General features: G+C 36.8%; 1 long non-coding RNA gene across 1 annotated transcript; it reads right to left on the bottom strand.

The window, feature by feature from the left end:
- Positions 1 to 677: 677 nt before the first annotated feature.
- LOC121405988 lies at positions 678 to 12,297 on the bottom strand. Its single transcript, XR_005968739.1, has 3 exons — positions 12,165 to 12,297; positions 9,315 to 9,661; positions 678 to 908 (listed from the first exon to the last, which is right to left on the bottom strand). It is a non-coding gene; the product is annotated as an uncharacterized LOC121405988 (long non-coding RNA).
- Positions 12,298 to 24,617: the final 12,320 nt, after the last annotated feature.

Below are 24,617 nucleotides of genomic sequence, written 5' to 3' on the forward strand. Positions count from 1 at the left end.
TTTAAATATTTTTCACCAATATATAACTTTCTACCAGCACACTGAAAGTCATTTTGACCTTTGAAAAAAAACAATGCCAAATGGCTCAACTTGCCCTATCTGTGGGGTAAGTTGTGCCACCTTCTGGCGTAAGTTGAGCCATAAAAACTATGTACAAAATGTATGAGGGAAGAACTAGCATGTCAAAATGTTTATTTAAAGTCTTTTCACTTGCTAATTCTCTGTAAATACTAACATGCTCTAAAAGTAAAAGAACTGTCATGTGAATTTGCTCCTTTCTGCCTGCATATCAATGGCTTTTAAGGTTAGTTTGTTAGTTTGTTACCCTAAGAATAACCATGGCTCAACTTGCGCCATGTTGGCTGGCGTAAATTACCCAGGTCCGAACTTAATACAATATTTTCACATCAACAGATTTCTTATGCATCCATAAAAGACTATGACAAGAATGAGAATCCATACCTGGACTAACAATATTGTTCTTATTTCTTCATTATATTTAAAGACGAGTGTGAGTAAAAAGCACTGATCTATTTCAGACCATTTTATACTTTTTTGGCTGAAATTTGTATTTTCCCTCTAAAAATTGCTTTTTGTTGAAAAAAATGTGGTCGGGTTAAGGGTTATGTAATGGGTCATCAATACATGTACATGACACCACCACAATGTCTGACTCATTCATTATTGGCCTGGGGATGGTGGCTCAACTTACCCCGCCTTCCCTACCGGTGTGTTGGGTCAGTTGGTAGAGCATCTGTCTCACAACCGGGGGGGGGTCGAAAGTTTAAACCCCAGCCGTGTTGGATGAAAAGACATTAAAAGATGGAAGTTGCTGCTACCCAGTTTGGCGTTCAACAATCAAAGGGATGGAGCCTCGTCGATCTGGCGCTGCACAGCGGCTGGCAGGCCTATGATCAATTGGGCAAAACAAATTTCCGGAAATTTCATTTCTGATGTCTATTTCGAACAATAAAATATGGATAAACATTAGATTGAGTTTAAAGCGACCTTTCATTGACAAATCATGGGGAAATCAAGGCTTATCTCAGAAAAAAGGAGGGATTCAAGTCTTTCACTCGGAGGCTTGCCTGGGGATGTTATGTAATAGACGCCGGCATGTCTGGGAGGTCTAAAGAGGCGGTGCTGCACCATCCCGAGTTTGCTCAATCTCGAGATTTTAGCCCGATCAGCCCTCTTCGCGATTAATCTCGAGATTCAAGAAACCCCGTCTCCACCATCGCACGAACAGCGATTCTTGCTCGAGCGAGGCAACAAGCCCGATATTCCGAGCATGCGCACTTTCGATCTTGGAGTTTCAACGGCCCGCGCTTTTGAATAACTTCCCGCGATATGCAATCAAGTCCATGTACTCTTTCGCCGAATTCGACCGTTGTTATGCAACAATCCTCTCAGCTCAGCCGCGCTATAATTATAAGCGAGTGAAGTTTTCTTCGTTTAATATGATGGCGGACTCCGAGGCAACGACAGAGGGGAGAGAGAGAGAGGGGAGGAAAGAAATGCTATTTGCTCACATTTTGCGAAGGAATGGACGACAATGCTGTCAGTATTGTTATTGACTATGACCATCGTCGATAATGAGCGCCTCCCCCATCGGTCTGGTCTCTCCCAAAATCCATTCACGGGGGGCTTGACACCATCGTTGCTGATTGGGGAATTGATGAACGCTATGATAAAGTTGACTTTCGCATGCGTTCGGTATAATCGCTGTTTATGTTTTTACCAAGGCGGAAATGGAACGCGAATTGCATTATGGACTGAAGGTCATGAATAAATTAACCCGAGTCCAAACCCGAGTGCGTCTGCACCTACGAATTAGCGCGATAATTCGTAAATAGCGCGCTATTTTGCAAATAAACCCGAGTTGACTTGGGATTGCAATCTCGAGATTAATCCTACGAACTAGCGCGATAATTGCGTCTGCATTACAAACAATCTCGAGATTTTTCAGATCGGGATAATTTGCCGGATCAGAAATAGCGCGCTAATTTGAAAACTCGGGATGGTGCAGACGGCCCTAAGGAGAGCAATAGTTAGTAGACTAACCAACCAGAAGTAAACTGCGTGTTTTCACTTTGAAACATGTAACTTTACAGAGATTATTTATTTTGGTTTACAATCAAGAGACCTGCTATGATTCTAGGAATTGGGATTGTTGGAAACTGGAACTGCTGATCCGAAGTAAATCACGAGTTCAGTCAAATTTGTGATGTCCAAACCTATCGCATAATTCTGACGGGTGCTCACGATGGACGGATTATATTACGCAACTCAATTGGCCTTTTGCAAATTTCATATTAATTCAATTTCCCAATAATTTGTCAGTGGCTGGGCTCTTTAATCAGTAAAAGGAGAAATAATAATATATTTGTGAATTTGGGCTATAACACTATTTGCATTAGTTTTGTACACAAATTTGTGGTGTTTAGCTATTAAAAGTCTGCATGCACATGCAAAATGTTTGCGTAATGTCAGAACACACCAGGTTGCAAATACATGCGACTTAACTCTTACTATGCCAGGACCAATACCCCTCTAGTGCCAGGTATATTCGAGGAATCCTAAATTGACCGAAACGTAAGCAAAGACTGATTTTAAAACGGTAATAACTCTTTACCCGTACGTTGTATAATGAAAACTTCTACACATGAAATGATGCATGGTTCATGGACTTTATGATCATGTTATGACCTTTCAAATCTGCGTTTGGAAAAATTGAGAAAAGATGAAATATTTTACATCGTTTTTTTCAATAAGTAAAACCTAGAAAATTATGATTTCATGAACATTTCAAAGAGTAAATAACCCAAGGAATTGTAGAGATACCAAGAAATTAAGAAGATGAAATGAAAGTTCAATGTTTACCCTTTCAAATGACGTATCTATTGATGTAACTGAACAAACAAAAATGTGAAAAATAATGATCTTTTGAATGAAATACTATTTTGCTATTCCTCTGAAATACGAGAGGGTTTATACACACACAATTGAAACCGTCCTTTTCCAAAAAAGGGCATTGTCGTCGATCAAGTGACCAATCACAGCACAGCTGCGACCCCCACGCAAACACACACAATAACATATTAGAGCCATGTATCTTCACAGTGCAGCCAACCGTACCCTTACATTCGTGTAGTCTTCAAAACAAGACCCTGTAATTTTTTAGAATGCGCGGTATTCCGCAACAAAATTATTAGTGCAGAGTAATTTTTTATGTCATTTCAATTCTTGTTAATATTGTCGTAATGCAAAACATGCTTTGGAAAAATCGTAACCTGGATACGATTTGTGGTGTGCGATGCACTCAACTATATACTGTTTTGGATAATGTAGGCGATTTCTATCCAGTGTCGCCAACAAACATTTGCGACCCAGTCAACTATCGTTCTATCATGAATCAGTGTAAAGTTTGGTCATATTTTGTCAGGGTCTATTCGTCGTACATACGGGCTTTTTGTACTGTAACAAAGATATTGCCAGTCACAAGGAGACAAAATATAGAAAACTAAAGATTATATATTTAAATATAGATAAAGAGGGATCGGACAGATTCAATACACTAATACCCCTTTCATAAACCTATGCGGATAATTCAATAAAAATTGCGTTCATAAACTCTGAAAATAATCCGCATTATTTTTACGAGCGCCCGTCCTGAAAAAGGAGGATAATCGTCATGGAAACCGCACACCCCCCCCCCCGGATGTGGTTGCGTTTGAAAAGGGTGACCTTGTGACCGCTCCATGGCAATTACCCGCCTTAGTTTTGAAATGTGTTCATAAGGTCAAAATCTGGTCCCGATGCTGCTATTATGCCGATAATTGCAGCATAAAAATAATGCGGATAACTCTGGTCCTCTTCCGATTTTACGACCAAATTATGCTGCTATTAGCCGCATAATTAGGTTTATGAAAGGGGTATAACAGGTTTGGGGTGTAAAATCCCACGAAATAATTGTGCGTTCTTGGCAAAGTACACATAACAAGAAGAGGAAATGCAGATCAGTTACAAACTAAAAATCAATACAAATTTTCAAAATGAAAATAAGCCTATTTGTTCTGTATTTCTGGTCTGACACCCCCCCCCCCCCCCCGCCTAAAAAAAATGTGAGGTCAGGTGGAAATGTTTATGTTGATTTTTAGCCCTTTTTTGTGATGACCCAGGTTGAATACAAAATTAAATGTATTTATTACAAAACATAATTCTAGCATAATATTCATACATTATCATTATTACGTAATTGATTTCACATCTCTATCTATCCATCCATCCATCTCTCGTAATTTCTGGACTCTCTCTCCTTTCTTTTTCATCTCGGGTTTTTTTTTCACTTTTATTTTACTTTCTCTTCCCGTGACATCTGTCCACATAATTCATTCCTTTTATAGTTACACTTTCCCGTACTACGATTTCTTATGTACTGCACGTAGCTCATTATGTGTTTGTTTTATATCATTATACCTATATGTTTATATATATATATATATATATATATATATATATATATATATATATATATATATATACACTCCAAATTCCTGCATATTGCCAGTAAAGCGGACTTTGCCCCACTATTTCCGGCAAAGGACCTGGGCAAATTGTATATTTTGTTATGAAATAAAGATGATTTGTATAGAGAGGATATAAAGATTTCTGGAAAAAATATTTTCAAATATGATCATATCTGATCTCTGTAGCCTCATCTATGAAAGGATATTAATCTAAGCCAACTATGCATCTCGTACATGCCAAGAAATGGACAATAGATGCCGGATATTCTTTTTCTTGTGGAAAATATAATGCAATATAAATATGAAAATATAATGACAATCTGAGACAAGAAAAGGGCATCATTGCATATGTTGTCTTTGAATAATTGATTATTATCAAACTATAGGCTTCATTTCATTCAGGGAGTGAGCATACATAGCAAGCGGTTTGAAAAAAAGGCAACGGTCTTCGTCGACATGCCAGGAAGCCCAATGGGATCACTATTTGATATAAAATCGTAGCTGAACAGTGAAAGAACGATAAATATAACAGGTAAAATTCACTCTGTGGACATTTCATGATGGGGGTGAAATATTCATTATATCTGTTTCGGCATTAAAAAGAATAATGTTCGACCAAAGTAGCCACCTGTCTGATAGCGACTACATTTTATTGTTCATGCCACCAAGTCATAAACAATAGATGCCCAGACTCCCTTTCATGAGGAATGTCTAATCCGCGCTCCCTCCTGACCTATTATCGAGGAAAGCAATTTAGCACAGGATGTTTATAGAAATCGGGCCACGCGCGCGTCTTTTGATTTGACAATTGAATACTTTCAAAGGTTCCGATACGAACAATAGCTTTTCTCTCCGTTGAGATCAAAATTCCTCTGTCTCTTTCCCCAACACCTTCCATTGACTTATTGCCATTAAAATACATAATTTTCATTAAAATATTTGTTTCGACTTTAAGACATTTAGCATCAACAATATGCGTCAAATTTCCTGTAATCTAACTGATGATGGTAAAGATGCCGTGGATAATATCGAGAATGATAACAAGAAATCAAGGGGGAAACAACACACCACCACCACGACCACCAGCACAAACACTGGCATCGTTACTTTCACTTATCAAAAGCATAAAAAAAAATAGTTTAAAATAAATAAATCAACTTATAGCTGAAGCCTACTTTGCATATTTAGAAATAAAGGATAAAGATGAAATTTAAGTTTGAAGAAATGTATAAGCTATATAATTCTTGACAAATCAAATATACAGAAAATTGAAAGATAAAAGCGGAAAAGAAATAACGAAGCAATGGGGTGTGAAGGTAGAAATTACTAACAATTTGTAGAAATTTAGATCTTTATAATTTGTTGAACCTTTGCTTATTCAAATAAAATGTTTGTAATGGATCATCTATCGGAAAAGTAAGATATTGCTTTCGACAATATCAGAAATTATATTTACTACACCTCTTATTTGTGATATCGATAAATACCCCGTCATTGAAAATATTAATCTGGTAAGGATTAATTTGACTTCCCCTTTCCTGAGAAAAATGAAATGGACATCATTTGCTGTTCAAATTATATATAAATGACTCCAATAAACTTCTATATAACGTGCATTTTCAATATTTTATTCATGCGGTAGGACTCATGCACAATAAACATACTCGATATGTTAGTACATTTAACATTTTCAATTATCAAATTTGCTTGATATATTATTTTTTTCATTTAGTAGTAATCCAGTTTATGCTACCAGATTTGCCATCTGAGCTCAGCGTGTAGGGATATATACCCATTATCCTTTTGCTGGCAAAAAGGAGAAACAAAAGAAAGCGTATCATCGGAAGAAATGATACATTGATTGATATAAATTATTTCTTGCTAATAAAACAAATGAGGAAGAATAAAAAAAATGCATTACGGAAAATACATGACATTCACAGAATTTTGAAGATAAAGGTCATGAAAAGTGCGTTTACTCGTTTGATTCGCTCACTCACATTTATCATTTGTGTTTTTTATCTTCCTTACACCCATCATATTTTTTATTTCGCCCTTGCCACATTGACAACATATAATTTGTTGATGATCAAAATAATATTTAGGTTTCTTTCCGTAACCGATGCAAATTTGATGTTTATTTCTTCCACCAAACTTGGTTCGTAATTTGTTGTTATCAAATTTGCTTGATTCATTTTTTTCATTTAGTTGTATATATATGATATCAGATTTGACATATGAGCTCAGCGTGTAGGGGTATTTACCCATCATCGTTTTGCTGGCAAAAAGGGAAAATCAAAAGAAAGCGGATCATCGGAAGAAATGATACATTGATTAATATTAATTAATTCTCGCTAATATAACAAATGAGGAAGAATGAAAAAAAAACGCATTGCGGAAAATGCATGAAATTCACAGAATTTTGTAAATAAAAGATCACACACATCATACTTTTTATTTCGCCCTTGCCGCATTGACTTTTAAAATTCAATAACTTTGTTATCCGGTTTTGATGAATTTTTCGGTATTTTGCTCAGTGAATCCTGCCCTATTTATACTTTCAGCCCGGACCATTCCTTTAATGATAATAAGAATAAGGTGAAGGAGAAAAATATCGAAAATGATAATAATAATTAAAATAACAATAGTATAATAGAGATAATGATAATAGTAATACTAATAATGATAATAATAACAATAATGAATTAATAAATAAACAATGAGTGTGATAATTGCAGTGCGACGAGAGTTGGATGACAGCCTTCTTTACTCATATATTCATAACGAGAACAATTTTGTGAGAATGCAAAAAACAAAGTATAAACCCTCCCCCCCCCCCCAAAAAAAAAATCTCCCCCAAACCGTGCACATTTGCAGGCACAAAAAAGCCTTGACACAAGAATACTACCATACCGGCCTGCAAAAGACCCGATCGATAGCTCATGAATATTCATGTAACAATAGCGAATGGGCGAGTAGTGCTGGGTGAGGAACATCGTACCGCTCTGTCATTGGTCAATTCCGAGCTGAATGCCTTCGCACACTCGCCTTTGCTCTGCCCATAGAAGTACGTGTATTGCTACACACAGCCGTTATATCACATGTTTCTATAGGGGAAATCTTGATTCAGATCGCGGCAATATCCAAAATCAACTCTTCAAAATAATGATGCAAAAATACAATTTTACTCAAAAAATGTCTATGTAAACCACTATTTTTTATATGATAAAATGAATTGTGAATTCCTTGCCAGTATAACAACATAAAAAACACAGAATATGGTGTTGATTTTCTGGCTGTAAAATTGGTTAAACAAAAAAAAGTTACTTTGGCACAAATAGCTGCCACCGGCAAGAATGGCCTATGGGCACAAATAGCTGCCAATGGCGCTTAAAGAGTTAAAAAGTCAACAAGTGGCGCATAAAAAAAAATTCGCACAGATTTATCACAAAATATGTCGAGGGGGGGGGGGTTAATTCAGCCTGTAGGTTTTGCGATAAATGCAGTCTTATTAGGGTTAACCTTGAAATAGACTGGGGTATTTTGGAGGCTTGAAAGAGTTATGATGGTAATTCAACAAATATTCCCAACATAGCCAAAGTTCATTGACCTTTAATGACATTTTACCTTGATCACGTGACCTGAATCTCCTGCAGGATTTTCACTGATACTTGATTACTCTTATGTCCAAGTTCCATAAACTCTCAACATTGTGATTCCATTTCAAAAGCTTTTTACATTAAAAAAAAAATTGCCTTGGTTAAAATTTTGTTTTGATTACCCCAACATAATCTAAGTTAATTGACTCTAAATGAATGTTGATCTTGGTCATTAGACCTGGAACTCAGACAGGGTGTTCAGTAATACTTGATTACCCTTATGTCCAAGTTTCATGAGCTAGGTCCATAATCTCTCTACGTTATGATGATATTTCGAAAACTCAACTAAGTTTAAAGGGTCATATTGACCTCAGAAATCAATACTGCTAAGATCTTGGCTGAAATTATCAACTAAATATCCCTATGCATACTAGAAAGTTGAACTTATTTTTTAAAGATCACCTGATATTTAGAACCCATATTTTTAAAGTCACATGACTTCTGGCCGGTATTCCAGCCTATCGGGTATTTGCAAGTTCACTGCTAGGCCGGAACACATGCCTATCGGGTACAAAGGGTTAATGTCCCTTTAAAAATAAAGGGATGGTTCGGGCTGAAAATATCTAAATCTAAATGAATATAGTAAAATTCACAAAGCAAAAGGTTGAGAATTTCATCAAAATTGGATAACAAATAACAAAGTTATTTAATTTTAAAGTTTACCAATATTTTGTGAAAACAGTTATATGTACATTGACATGAATATTCATTAGGTGGGTGGATGTCACATCCCCACTTTCCTTTTTCTCATGTTATTACACAAAGTCATAACTGTTTCATTTCTTCATACATGTGTAAATGATGTGTCTCCATTATGATGAAAGAAGTTGTGGCAATAAATAACTAATGCCCTTTAATAAGTTGTCAATCCAATTGTTTTAGTTCTTTGTAGAAAATTTTTCATATTATTATAAATTTCATATAATAAAATACAAAAGAACAAGTGGGGATATGACATCATCAGTCCACCTAATGAATATTCATGAAGACATGCCTAGAACTGTTTCACCGGAATAATGAATATCTTTAAAATCCAATAACTTCGTTATTTGTAATCAGATTTTGATCAAATTTTCAGCATTTTGCTCAGTAAATTTTACTCTATTCATTAAGATATATCTCCTACCTGGACTAACACTGTGGATGATACGGATTGAAAAAAGTCGGCTAACTTCCTTCATTACCTCTGAGGTAATTGGAGTTCCTCTATCAGCAAGCATTTATGAGGAAATCCTTGCCTTGAGTAGATGCTCTACAATATTTCTGCTACTGTAGCAGTATTGTCTACCAGCGTTAATATGTAGCAGTGACCTCTTGATGAACATGAGGTAATTGGCCCTTGGGAACAGCAACCCAAAGAAATGGTTCCTCTATGTTTGGCTTTAAGTGGAACCTTTCTCAGTCTTTCTTTCGGTATTAACCTCTGATAAGCACCGTCATACCTGATGAATCACTAAGAATCAGCTTGCAGACCTGGTCAAAAGAAATTAGAAAGTAGTTTATCAGCTGTCTCATTTGCGCCCAAGTGACATGAATAGAAACATGTATTAGACATTGATATTGCATAAAGTACATGCAAAGAAAATTTGCCCTAATCCTGGAAAATCAATGTGTAGTTCCAAACTTTATAGGGTGATCTTTATAGGGTGTGTTCAATGTCATTTCAAAATTTAATCGGCAACATGGATCAAGATTAAAAAACGTGATTACAAAACATGGATAGAATGAGAACCAAAGGGTGTGTTCAATGTCCTCTATTTCCGGTCGAATAGTAAACATCTTTCAAATCATGATTCGAAGGAAAATTTAAACATCGAAAAAGATGCGATTAAAAACGCAATCAACTCAAATTTTACGACCTTGACCATCACGAATGGACATTTAACACAATTTGAGATTTGAAGCGTGTTTAAATTTGCTCTCGTATAGGAAGCCTACACAAACTGGTGCCAGAACTGACCTTTCATGTGATGGGTCAAACTGCGCACTAAAGCTGCACTAACTAAAGAGGGAAATTTAAAGACGATCAACACGTAAACTGCTTTATGTTTTCAACACTGAACAGTGCAACGCTGATCGTGTTTGTGTTCAGTGATTTCTAATTTAGTTTTCAATGATTCATGTTGCTGTTTAAATTTGAAAATCGACATTGAACACACCTTTAGTTTAATTTTTTATTTATTTGGGACAATCTACAAACATTTCCAGATAAAGGCTATATTGTGATTGATTGTTCATCCTTCATAAGCCCTTTTTTCCAAGCTTCCTCCTGATATGACAAAGGAAAATGGCACATGGCTTGCAGAAATTATGTATCTTTCAATGTTATTGAAATCATGTGTGTGAAATTTCGAGAATCAAGAATTTACAATTTCCCAATCTGAAGCATGTTCCTTCAAAGGCATATTTATACAGATATCAGCCAGCAAAATGCAAACCTGGTAAATAATTTGTATGTAAATAATCCAACAATCTTTGACAGTCGCTATTGTTTTCTTTTAAGATGCACATAATTAGAAGGCGGACACTATCTTTGCATCAAAGGAAGGCTCACATTAACCGTCCATATCTTTGTAGTTCCGATCAAAATGTACATGTACATGAATGACCATCACGAAGAGGTCCATGGTACAATGTTCTAACATTGTACCATGGACCTATTAGCGACGGACATTTAACGTGATTCTTACCTTTAAATAGACAAAATCCGCCGCCTAAAGATTATGTGCATATTTATGACAACATACAGGTCTTTTGACAATATACATCTACCAAGGCGTAAGTGATCATTTGCAAAGGGACAGTTCAGTTTCTTGGTCTTAGTTTTGTTGCCTGATGCCCTGTGTCAGAAAATGCTTTTCAATCAACATGCATTAGATTTCGAGCAGAAAAATTGGACAAAGATTACCAGTGTCTTTGATTTTCCAAGATTTAAAGGATCTTTCATCTTCTGCACATACAGTTTATGCAAAAGCAATGTTAAAACATGAATCATTAGTTATAGTTCATAATTGTCAGAATGAAATATAAATAGGAAATGTGAAACATCACCAACTTTTAGTCTTAGTTCCAAATCACCCCAAATAAACTGAACTGTTTTGTGAAATAAAGCACAACACTGTGTTTATTTTTACACATGATATTTTAACATTTAAAATGAAATTTTTAAAGTGTGCTAGACCTTTAAAATCATTTGAAATATGAAGTCAATACCATAAATTTCCCATAAATATAGATCATAACTGATGGCTTTACACCTCCCTTTTAAAATGACTTAAATTCAACTCAACTCAACTTTACTCTGCAAATAAAATATAATAAAAAAAGGCACGTACATGTACAGTATTTATTTCACAGATGGAGGGTTCAAATGAAGCATTACTGTTATTATGATTTTTTCTCATTTTCATTGAACCCATTCTCATTTTCATTGGCCCCATACATGTAATTTACAGATCAATGCAAAATCTGATATTATGGGGCCAATGAAACAAACAATAATAAAATCATGTCTGGCAGAACAGTTTCCTTACTGGAGTTGCTGCCCTGGGTAAATAAGACACTAGTATAATCATTAATAGTATTGAAATGTCAAAGAGAGACAAAGAGAGAGGTTGAAAACTACATGTGAGTCATTACAGTGATAGAAAAGCTGCAGCAGTGGTTAAGATGAGTTTTGTCCCGGAGAAATGCTCGTTTGAAGTCATTTAGAGATTTGCATTTAACTTAACAGAAAATAGGTAATGTATTCTAAAGAGAGGACAAAGAAAATAAAAATGTTTGTTGCAAAGGAAGATCGGTGGTAATTGTAACAATTATTGTTACAATTGCAATTTACTAAGATCTTTTACTGATTATTCAAAAAATACAGGACAATAGGAATCCCCAGCAAGGGTTGGTCGAGGCTCCGATATAATAAACAAGCAAACTCCATGCCAATCCCTGAAGGAAGGTAAATTGAATTACATGAACATACCTGAAATAGTTCCCGCTGTCAGCTTCAACATTATTTGGTCTCAAGACGCTAAACACTGTCTGTGTTACAGCTGATTCAGGTAGTTCTTGAAACAACTGAAATTTCAGAGATCAATAATAAAAGAAAATAAAAAATTAAGATATAGTGAGTATGCACTATGAAAAAAATGCATAACTAAAAGGGGCATAAAATCATATTACACATCAAGTTTTCTATAAAGATCAATGTAATCAAGAAAATGTGGGGACTTAGAAATATAGAATATGTAATGCATACTTCAGCTCATCAACCAATTAAGGAATTTATAAAATGTGTATCTTCCACATGGTTACTTTTTGAAGTAATTTGACTTTTATATTTCAGAGGACAATTTAAAATGTATTGCAATGAGATGTTGCATTTGAGTGAAACTGTCAAAGTTCTCAGTAATATAACATTACAAAATCCTTTAATACAAACAATAAAATGGACATTTGTAAAGCGCTGGTGTTCATCATGAGACAATGCTTTATGGTGCAATAAACAAAAGACACGGAAAAATGGAAACATGTTAGGCCAGAGAAAAGCTTCATTTACTTGAAAGCATATACAATGTACATATATGTGAATAACCAAGTTTTTAGTAATATTTTGAAGGTCCTGCTTGACAAAAAATATTGCACATGTCTTGTGGAAGTTAATTCCATAGCATATTGAAACAATCCATAACCCACATAAGTCATCGATAGTGGTACAGAAAGGATGCGCTGACAGTTATTTATGAGAAGATTGAGATTGAGATTCAGTTGAGATAGAGAATTTCTTGATTAAATACAAGTGGGAAGAAATGCACACAGCATAAAGCGCCTGGGATGGGGCACCAGCCGCATACATTACTGGTTACTGATCAAGCACAAAAGAGAGGGATTGACTGCAGCCAATGTATGCAAATGCATATTCAGAAGACTCACAACAGAAATAAAGTATGTTTTGAACTGTAGTACATGTACATATCATAAATACATAACATACACATGTAGATCACCATACATGTGCATGTACTTTTAAGTATCCCAAATCGAAGGTGTCACGATGAAGCAAACCAATGTCAAAATATTTCATTTGTGCCCCCACCCTCCGGACTATGGCCACCTGCATGAAAGACCCTGTGTACAGTGTATGTAAAATATTGAGATTTGAGCCCCATTTATAGTATCAATATTATATGAAATCAATAACAAAATTAATGAAGCCAAGCCAAAAAAATGAATATTTTCCACAATTCACTTACTATTAATATCCTTTCATCAGAAATTCAATGGAGGGGCACATCCCCCAAAAATAAACTATTCCACAACCAAGAAAAAGAAAGCAAAGGAAAAACTATGAAATGTGGCCGAATGTTCTGTGTATACATGTACATGTATCATGTCAAAATGTTCAGGTGTATACTGTAAGTATCATGTTCAAAAGTTTAAAAATTTTGCCCCATATGCCACGTTCTGCGTCCCTAGTAGTATTTGGATAATTATGTTAACAAAGAAAAATTAATAGAATCATGAAATAGCAATGAAAGTTACTTTGGTTTAAACATATTGTACAATCCTAGAAAAATCATCCAGATGCTGTCTGCACTACCGGTATATAAACTGGGGGGTGTTTCACAAAGATTTAAGTATGACTTAGGTCGCACTTAAATGTCGACGCGTACATGTTATGCAACGCGCAATCTTATTGATCAATACACAGTAGTGCGCGTCCTCTTGGCATGATCTGACCAATGCTGTCATGCCTTTTATACTGCGCGCAACTAGACATTTAAGTGCGACTCTAAGTCATACTTAAATCTTTGTGAAACACCCCCCTGGTGTCTCGCGGTGTACATGTAGTTATTTATACTGTAGGTTAAAATGAATTTACCTGAAATGATACTGATAACAATATACAAATACTTGAGATATTATAATGTTGCCTGGGGACACACTTTCAAGTCTTATCTTGATAAGTTGAGATTATTAAAGAAAAGGGCAATACGACTTATGTACATGTATCCATCATTGTCGTTCAATTGCGTATTGTTTATGTTCAAACTACAATTAATGCCTCAAGAGTATACATTACAAAATACCCCTCCAGAACTAACAAATAGATACATGTATGCATGCCACAGGGATCATGGTCATTAGCCTTTTGCGAGAACAAATGTCACTCTGAAATCCTTTCATATCCTGCATTAAAGAATGAAACAGTATGCCTGTTGATATGAAAAAATAGTACAACTCTTTCCATGTTCAAAAAGTTCTTGAAAAGTTATGATCAGTTTTATGTGTTGTGTGGATGGGTGCGTTTGTGGCTGCCAAGTGTATGTGTGCCCCGCTCACAAGCCTTGCTTTTAAAGGGGTCCTAAACCAATTCAGATACATGTACATGTACAGCACTGTACATGCCATAATCTAATTGATATGAGTTTATGTAGTCCTAGATGCATTGTATATTTATTTAATTATATTTATAATGTGATATTTTGGTTTTAAATTCAGTACACGCATGTAAAATTGAATTTTAACTATCCCTTCAAATCTAGAAGAATACCCTAGAATTAATGTATACCTTCTTTTTTCTGTTATTTGTCAAATCCCTGATGTTACCTACAAAATTACCTGAAATTGGTCCTAAATTAAATTGTGTGAAAATACATACATGCATGTACATCTAATGCAGTAGTATAAAAATTATTCAAATCTTGAAAGAAATTGGCACATTATCATTATTTGCATTTAAAAAATGAAAAAAAAAGTGAATTGCTGGCATATGATGTACATGTACAGTATGCACATGGTATCATTAAAGGGTTTGTTCAATCTATTGAGCAGTGGGTTGAACACATCCTCAACAAAAGTAAATTTATAGATTGTATAATGGACAAATGAATTCTCAGGTGCCATGTCCCTCTACTCTGTCCCTCATGTTCCTTGACAACGATAAAGGAAAAAAAAAGGATATTTGTAAAAAGAAAGGAAAGGAGGGTAAGATATTATGTTATTGTCTGAATATTATTTCAAAATCTATCACAATACCAGATTTTCATGCTAAGGTCAACAAATTTGCTCTCTCGCTGGGAAATACTGTCAGACACCAAGTTTCCACTCATTGCACCAATGTTTATTTTGCCAAATACAAGAGTCCTTCAACTCTTTGCCTGTTATTTTCCTGCTCTTCAACACCAATATGCCTATAAAAAGGGCAGAACATTTGAAAAAGAAAAGCAAAATAATGAACCAATTCAAGACAGAAAATTGAATTGACTTTTTGCTGGTTTTATTATCGATCTGTAGACATGGTTTAATAATAATAATTGTTAACCAATTGAATTGACTATAAACCTGTGTGAAACTCATAAATGGTCAAGAAGCTAGGCCGACAAAATGATGGTGTGCACTTCAAGTTTTGTATGCCAGACCTGCACAGTACAATGCTGCATTGGAAGACTTCTTTTTATACTGTAGAAGTACTCTCTTTAGAGTTTCTGCTCATAGAGGTGGGTTATAAATGGGTGATTTGAAGCAGATAAATATAAACAGCAATGGTAAAATGGAAAGTATTTTTCCTGGGTTTTTGGCAGAAACGTGCTGTCACTCACCATGGCAACACAATCTCAAACACATTTGGAATAGAGAATTGCTTTAAAGTTTTTAGCTGAAGACCAATGTGGATGCTAACTTTTGATGAACCCTGACCAAAACCCTGAGAATAGCAGTTTTTCTGTGTTTGTGGCTTTAATAGTGTAAGAGTTGAATTTTGCCTTATTTGATATAATTGTTTATTTCACACTTAGCTTTCCATACTTCTCTTCACTGCTATTTCTATACCTTTGTCACACACCTGTTTCTCTCATTCCTTAGTTTCTTCATCACATCATTCCATTGCCATTCCAACTCCATACAGCTTCACATGTTTCTATTGTCATTTTCTCATTTACATTCAGAACATTCTTCTTCATTCATATCATCCTATCTCATCCTCATTGGTTCACCTTTCACCCTTGGTTCTTCCATTTTTCTGGGTTCTTCCATCTTCTGTTTCTCTATTGGTTGAATTTATCATGTGACTTTATTTTTGAATATATTTGAATGTATAATTTGTGAAGGCAATGCCTAGTGAGGTCTGCATTGCAGACCAATAAATCAGAACCCTATTACACTACATTTGGTCAACATCTTTATTTTGGGGTTGGCTTGCTTATGACTGCGAGGAAGACCTGTTAGAACCCCCGGCCACACTACAAACTGGTAGCAGCGGTGTCTCCCTAACTTCAGGCAGAGTTTGCAGCCAGTGATAGCCCTACCAAGCTAATTTCACCCTGCTTCAACTGACATGTTAGCTCTTCCTCCTTCAGTAAAGCTATTTGCCTCCAATCCTGATTTGTACTCAACCAAATCTCACCCTACTTCATGTGCAAAGACTTCAATATACTCATCGTGGGTTTTAGTACTTCAAGCATTTTGCATCCTGCTTCAAGTCTTGATTTCTCCCTTCATCTTGAATTTTAGATGAGTAAATTTGTCTACATATTTGAGTAAGTCTACCACCATTCTTTCAGATATCTTATATACTAAGTATTTGATGTCATCCTTCATCATTTATTCTCCAGTTATTTATTAGTATGCAACTTTGATATGAGATTAGTAAGCTCCCTCCTTCATTAAGATGCCTTTATGCTGTTTATGAAAGTTGATCACCCTTCTTCATTTACATAAATTTGTACAGCATTGTTCTGGTAGTCTTAATTCATCATGGCAATGTTTCGCCTCGAATTGCCAGAGACTTTCACTGGAGAAGGTCAAGATTTTCACCAATGGGTGTTGAAGTTGCAGTTGACTCAGTAGGCAGTAGTAATGCTCAGAAACATAGCTTACTTCCTTCCAGACTTTCAGGTTCAGCATTTACTGTCTGGGAAAATATTCCTGATTCTGATAAGAAAGACTTTGTAAAAGTAAAGACAATTCTTTCAGAAATATTTGGCAGAACAACATACCTAACAAACTTTCGTTCTTGTGTTACTGCACGTACTAGACAGCCCCTAGAACCTATTGAAGTATTTGCAGCAGCTATTTCAACATTAGTTGGTGAAGCTTTTCCCAAGTATGATGAGGAAGCTCAAGATGGAGAGAAGTTTCGTCGCTTCATGGCAGGCTTAGACTTACAGCTGAGGAGAAAGCTATACGAACACGGTGTCGAATCTTTCAAGCAAGCTGTTAATACTGCAGTTCGCATAGAACAAGCAACACTTTTGGGTCAGCCTGATAGTACTCAGATTCAAGTGGCTGCTACATCTAAGTCTGAGAACTCAAACGATGCACTCATGCAGCGTATTGCCTCCCTAGAGGAAAAGATTGAAACACTCACAATGTCAGGTCGCTCAAGATCTCCTTCCTCCTTCGAGAAAAGACCACATGACAGAAATTATCATCGGTCACCTTACTCAAGTCCAAATAGGTACTCACGTGTTGATGATAGATCATACCATCGTCGGTCAGCATACTCAAGTCCGACTAGATACTCCCGTCGTGATGATAGGCAATATCATCGTCATCGTTCACCCTCATCTAGTCCGACAAGACATGGGTACTACCACGATAAGAATACTTACCAGCAAGAGAGATCACGTCACAGATCATATCCTCATTCTTATCGTGATTCCTCCCTTCATCGATCAGACTCGCCTAGAAGGAATTTCTCGTCGCCCTCATCTAGTCCGACAAGATACTTGTCGCACTCACAGTCATCCTCCTTCAGACCAGATATGCCGAGAAGACGTTCCCCTACTCCGCCCAGAAGGCAACGGAATGTTCGCTTCAACGACCAAGCTGATAGAACTTACCAGGGAAACTACCATTAGTTGGTGATACGGGCCACTCATCAACTCACACAACTACGGCCCAAGTAAACAAAGAAAATGGATCTGAGTGTTCACCACAACAACCACCCTTCATCCCTGTAATCCTAGACAACACTTATGTCTTGGCGTACTTAGACTGCGGATCATACACCTCCCTAGTCAGCAGTGACTTCTACGACTCAATACCAAAGTCTCAGAGAAGCCCTCTAGTGAAATCCACTATTGCAGCAACGTCTGTCACCAAACAACTTCTAGACATCATCGGTACCATAGACACCATCCTACATCTTGGTAATACTACACGACATCAAACGTTCATGGTTGCCAGAGGAATAAGCCACCCTGTCATCTTAGGTTGGGATTTCTTTTGGAGAAACGACACAGTACTCTCCACCACTACGTTCACCATGCCAGGTGTAACGATACCTCTAGTCGACAAGCACCGTTACCAAGCCCCTTTCAAGTGTAATGTTACACTGGTAGGACAAGTCTCTATACCAGCAATGAGTGAGATACATGTCCAAGGCAGACTAGAACCTCAACAACCAGACCTTATCCCGCAAGGATATGATGGTATCTTTGAGCCAACATTACAAGTATATCATCCTGTAGCTGGTGCCAGATCAGTGAACACAGCCCAAGATGGTCTCATCCTTGTTAGACTGGTCAATACATCTCAAGAAAAGGTTGATCTTACAGGTAACACCACCCTTGGTCATTTCCACTCACTGACCAGTGATCCAGAAGAAGAATACAAGATCTTCGATAAGGTGATTGCAGCTACCCAAGAGGCAAAACCAATCTTACCAGTAGATGACATGCTTTCCAAATCAGACCTTACCAAGGAACAGTATGACAAGACCAAGCAAGTTCTAAATTCCTATGCTGATGTGTTTAGCTCATCTCAAGATGATATAGGACAGGCTGATGTCTACCACAAGATAACCACAACAACTGACACACCCATCCGTCAAAGAGCTTATCGCACATCACCTACCATGCGATGTGAAATCCAGAGACAGGTAGATGATCTTCTTGAACGTGGAATTATCGAAGAAAGCCACAGTCCTTGGTCAAGTCCTATAGTGATGGTAAAGAAAAAGGACAACACATACAGATTCTGTGTGGATTACAGAGCTCTCAATGCCGTCACCATCAGAGACTCTCACCCAATACCTCGTCAAGATGATTCTGTTGATGCCCTTTCTTCGTCATCCTACTTCAGTGTCATGGATCTTTCAAGTGGGTATTGGCAGATTAGACTTGACCCAGAAAGTAAAGAGAAGACAGCCTTCACCACCGGTACTGGCTTATATCATTTCAATGTCATGCCATTCGGCTTAGTAAATGCACCAATGACATTTCAGCGTCTTATGGAATCTGTCTTACATGGTCTGCATTGGTCGACTTGTCTCATATACCTCGACGACTGTATTGTGATGGGTAGAAGCTTTGAAGAACATCTCCAAAACCTCCAAGAAGTCCTCCAGCGCTTCAAAGACGCCGGATTGAAGTTGAAACCTACCAAATGCCAATTTCTACAGAAGAAAGTCACCTATCTAGGCTATGTAATTGGTACACAAGGAGTGCTTCCAGATCCAAACAACACAGCCAAGGTTGCAGCATGGCCAAGACCCAAAAATCCTTCACAGATTAGATCTTTCTTAGGCCTTGCTTCATTCTATCGTCGATTTATTCCAGGCTTTGCCCAAGTTTCCACACCTCTTACCAATCTGACGCACAAAGGAATGCAATTCGTCTGGAATGCCGACTGTGAAAACGCCTTCATCAAACTGAAGATGGCACTTACCAATCCACCCATACTAGCATTTCCTAACTTCAACAAGACTTTCAACATAGCCACAGATGCTTCTAATGATGCTGTTGGAGCTATCCTCTCTCAAGTCCAAGATGGAAGAGAACACGTCATAGCCTACTACAGCCACAAACTATCAGAAAGTCAGAAGAAATGGTCTACGTACGATCGAGAATTGTGGGCCATTGTCTCAGCTGTACGACACTTCCGCCACTATCTTAGAGGCCAGCCTTTCTCAGTATACACAGATCACCAACCACTTCTAGGATACATGAAAGTACCAATCCAAGATGATGCAACTGGTAGACGTGCACGCTGGATAGTAGAATTGGATGCCTATTCCTTCAAGATCATACATCGCAAGGGACGCTCCAATCAGAATGCTGACGCACTCTCTCGACGTCCACACAACCACTCAAGAGATAACCAAACCAATCTCCTACATCAAGACCAAACCAGTTGTAATGTAGTTCACACAAGGTCTACTACAAAGTCTCACACTACTCAGGGATCGACTGAACACAAGTCCCAAAGTACTAGCCAGACGCAACCAGAAAATTTCATTCTAGCCAATCAGCAATCTGAGTTGCAAGAACGCCAAGAACTAGATCCAAACATCAACCAGGTCAAGGAGTATGTCAAGTTGGGATATCGACCATCTGTCAGAGAAATACGTCGCTTCAATCCCCGTATGAGACGACTACTCTGGGAATACCCTCGTCTGACAATCAAGGGAAACATCCTCTATCGTATGAAATATGATAGACTTGGCACAACGATACTTCAACCAGTCATACCTCAAAAACTCATTCCTAAAGTACTCGAAGAACTTCATGGACATCCTTCATCAGGCCATTTTGGAATTCAGCGCACACTTCATCGAGCAGAAGCCACTTGTTACTGGCCATTCATGAGACGAGATATTACCAACCATTGTTCTACTTGTATGGCATGCGAGTCGTTCAGGTCACCAAATCCAAAACACCAAGCCCCATTACGAAGTATAACGACTGATCACCCTTTTCAGATGATCTTCGCCGACATCGCTGAACTCCCTATTTCTCGTCGTGGATATCGCTATATACTAGTCATCATCGACCACTTCACAAAATTTGTCAACATCTACCCTATGAGGAACCAAACTGCCGAGACGGTCGCCAAGCACATCTTTGAAGACTACGTCACAGAGCATGGTGTGCCAGAAACTTTGCACACCGACCAAGGTCAACAGTTTGAGTCAAGGCTTGTACAACAACTTTGCGAAAAACTTGGAATTCGTAAATCCAGATCTTCGCCTTACCATCCTCAAGGTGCTGGAATGGTCGAACGAGCAAATCGTGTAATCAAAGAACAATTGGCACGATATGTCGCTGACAAACGTGGAGATTGGGATTCTCACCTCCCTCAACTACAACTTGCATACAACTCAAGTGTCCACTCCACAACAGGACTTAGTCCCTACTTCCTTCTTCATGGAAGAGAAGCTCGAGTTCCAGTGAACATAACATGTCCAGTTCCAGTTCAGCAACATACTACCTCACCAGAACAGTATGTTATGGCTCTCCAACAACGTCTTAAGAAAGCATTTCATTACGCCAAGCAAAAGTCTGAACTAGCCCAAAAGCAGCAGAAAGTAGGTTACGACATGAAGACTCGTACCATCAAGTACTCTGTTGGAGACTTAGTTTGGCTTCATGACCCAGCAAATGCCAGACACAAGTTACAACCAAACTGGACCGGACCATTTTCCATTATGTCTTCCTCAGAAGATGGTCTGAACTATCGTATTGAAGATATCCACAATCATAGAATACAGAAGGTAGTGCATCATAACAGACTGAAACTCTTCCGATCAAAGCTACCTCAACAATCCAAGTCTAGGAGAGAAGGTGAAACTCATCCAACCATCCCTCCTTCAACCTCAAAACTTCCTTCAAACTCACAACCTCCTTCACGTTCTCAATCTGATCCTCAAACTTCCTTCATCGAATGGTCAACTACCAAACCACAACTGACGACAGATACTGACCAACCATCATGGTCAGGGCAGTCTGTCTCTACACGTGATGCCCAACGTCCTCCTTCATCTGACCAACCTTCATGGTCAGGGCAATCTCGCTCCACACCAGATGTACAACGTCCTCCTTCATCTGACCAACCTTCATGGTCAGGGCAGTCTCGTTCCACACCTGATGTCGAACATCCTCCTTCATCTGACCAACCTTCATGGTCAGAATTGTCATCACCAGATGTTCACCCCCAGTCTACATCTGACCAATCATCTAGGTCAGAGCCCATCCAGCCGAGGCAAGAAGTTCGTAGAACTGACCGGAGTCAGTCAGATGACCAACTACTACCAAACCCCTCTGATGAGCGCAGACCACATCTTCCTAACCAAACCCCAGGTCCATCTGATGTCAGACACCATGATGCCCCTCAAACTCAACCCCATGGCCGTCCACCAGATGAGAATGTCACAACAACGCGTTATGGACGAAGAGTCAAAATACCAACAAGATTTGGCGACTTTGAAAAATGATGATGTGAATTTATTGAATTAATTGATTTCAGCTTTAATTCAAGAGAACTGTGACATTTACAACTTAAACCATTCAAATAAATTAGCAGCAATTAAAGTAAATTTAGCGACATCATCGAAGTTTGCATCTGTGAATTTCATCACTTTGATTCGTCAAACTGAGCCATTTGAACTTTATTGAAGAAACAGCGAAATCATCCAAAATTTGATAATTCCCATGCATCGATCTTCGAACTGGAACATTTTTAAACTATTTTGAAGAAATATCAAGCATCAAAATATTCAAGAGACTGAACTTAGTTCAAAACATAATCATCAACAGTCGACGTCGCGATGATAGAAAGAAGATGAAAAGAAGTGAAGTGTTGACAAGAATCAACAAATATACTCTATTTCTAGAACATTTAAAATTGATATAATTTTAATAGAAAATAATCACTAAATGAGCAAATATCTTGACCGAACTGTAAGAACATTTGAAGAAAATGAATATTCGGAACGTTGAATATTTTTAAAACATTTTGATCAAGCAAATGTTTGACTTTTGTGCTATATTTTTTTATGTTATATTATGTGACATTTGAATTAATTGCATGTGCATCATGTATTTTCATAAATGCATCAATATTTTTATACTATGACAAAACTATTTTATGCTCTTTTTACACAACGGGCTAATTTTTTTTTCCTTGCACAGTGCGGAAATTAGATATTTTGCTTGTATACATTGTACCAAGTCATCTGTTACACATACAAAAAAATTGGACGATTTTGATATACAAAGCTTTAAAAAAAAAAAAGATTGTCTTTTTTCACTTTCATACTAGGTTATCACAGATTGTACTAGTCTACTAGATGCAGTTCTATATCTTTAGAAGTTAGTGTTTTTATGGAACCAAGTTATTCAAATTATGATTTTGCGAACAATAACAAAACAGTTCAAAAATTTAATAAAAGCTTATATTTTCTTTCCTTTCGAAATTTTCCAAATAAAAGATCATGTGATGTATAGTTTATTTAACAGAAAAGAAAAGTTCATTATTATGTATGTTTTCTTTTCATATTCAAGCACATTCAAACATATTTCAGAAGTTTATTTCAAAGAAAAAAAGAGTCAATTTAGTGATCCGAGCATTTCATTTTGCATCCGCAAAAGAAAATATTGGTATAAAAGAATACTTTGATGTTATTCAGTTCTAGTTATTGTACAGATTACTGTATATTGTGCTTTATACATGTAGATAACGGGCAAAAAAAAAAAAAGTTATATTTCTTGCTTTGTATTGAAAAGTGACTAAACAACTTTGCCATGTATATAAATTTATGCTAAAAAAAATGCATTTATTGAAATGAAAGAAATGAAAGAAATACACATGTTCTTGTATATCTATTGCAACTGACAGAAGAACAGCATTCATTGATCTTATATTTTGTTCAAATAAACAAGTGAAACATTTTCATTTGTAATAGAAGAAAAAAAAATGATAAATGTTCTTTCTGGATAATTTCATTTTGGCAAATTTCAAATTATCAAAATCAGAAAACTTTTTGTTTTACTGACAGTTGCAAAAGTTGCAGATAATGCTTAAAAAAATATATATATTTATGGATTTCCTTCATCAAAAAAAGTACTCATCCTCATTTTGTGAATCCAAAAGTTTTCGGAAAACTACTTTTGACAAATTAAAAAAAAATCTATCAATTTGAAACTTATAAAAATGAGGACATTTTTAGCGAAGAAGGAAATTTATGTAAGAGTTTAATTTTGCCTTATTTGATATAATTGTTTATTTCACACTTAGCTTTCCATACTTCTCTTCACTGCTATTTCTATACCTTTGTCACACACCTGTTTCTCTCATTCCTTAGTTTCTTCATCACCTCATTCCATTGCCATTCCAACTCCATACAGCTTCACATGTTTCTATTGTCATTTTCTCATTTACATTCAGAACATTCTTCTTCATTCATATCATCCTATCTCATCCTCATTGGTTCACCTTTCACCCTTGGTTCTTCCATTTTTCTGGGTTCTTCCATTCTCTGTTTCTCTATTGGTTGAATTTATCATGTGACTTTATTTTTGAATATATTTGAATGTATAATTTGTGAAGGCAATGCCTAGTGAGGTCTGCATTGCAGACCAATAAATCAGAACCCTATTACACTACATTTGGTCAACATCTTTATTTTGGGGTTGGCTTGCTTATGACTGCGAGG

The sequence above is a fragment of the Lytechinus variegatus genome, chromosome 19 (genome assembly GCF_018143015.1).
Source record: "Lytechinus variegatus isolate NC3 chromosome 19, Lvar_3.0, whole genome shotgun sequence".
Classification (NCBI taxonomy): domain Eukaryota; kingdom Metazoa; phylum Echinodermata; class Echinoidea; order Temnopleuroida; family Toxopneustidae; genus Lytechinus; species Lytechinus variegatus.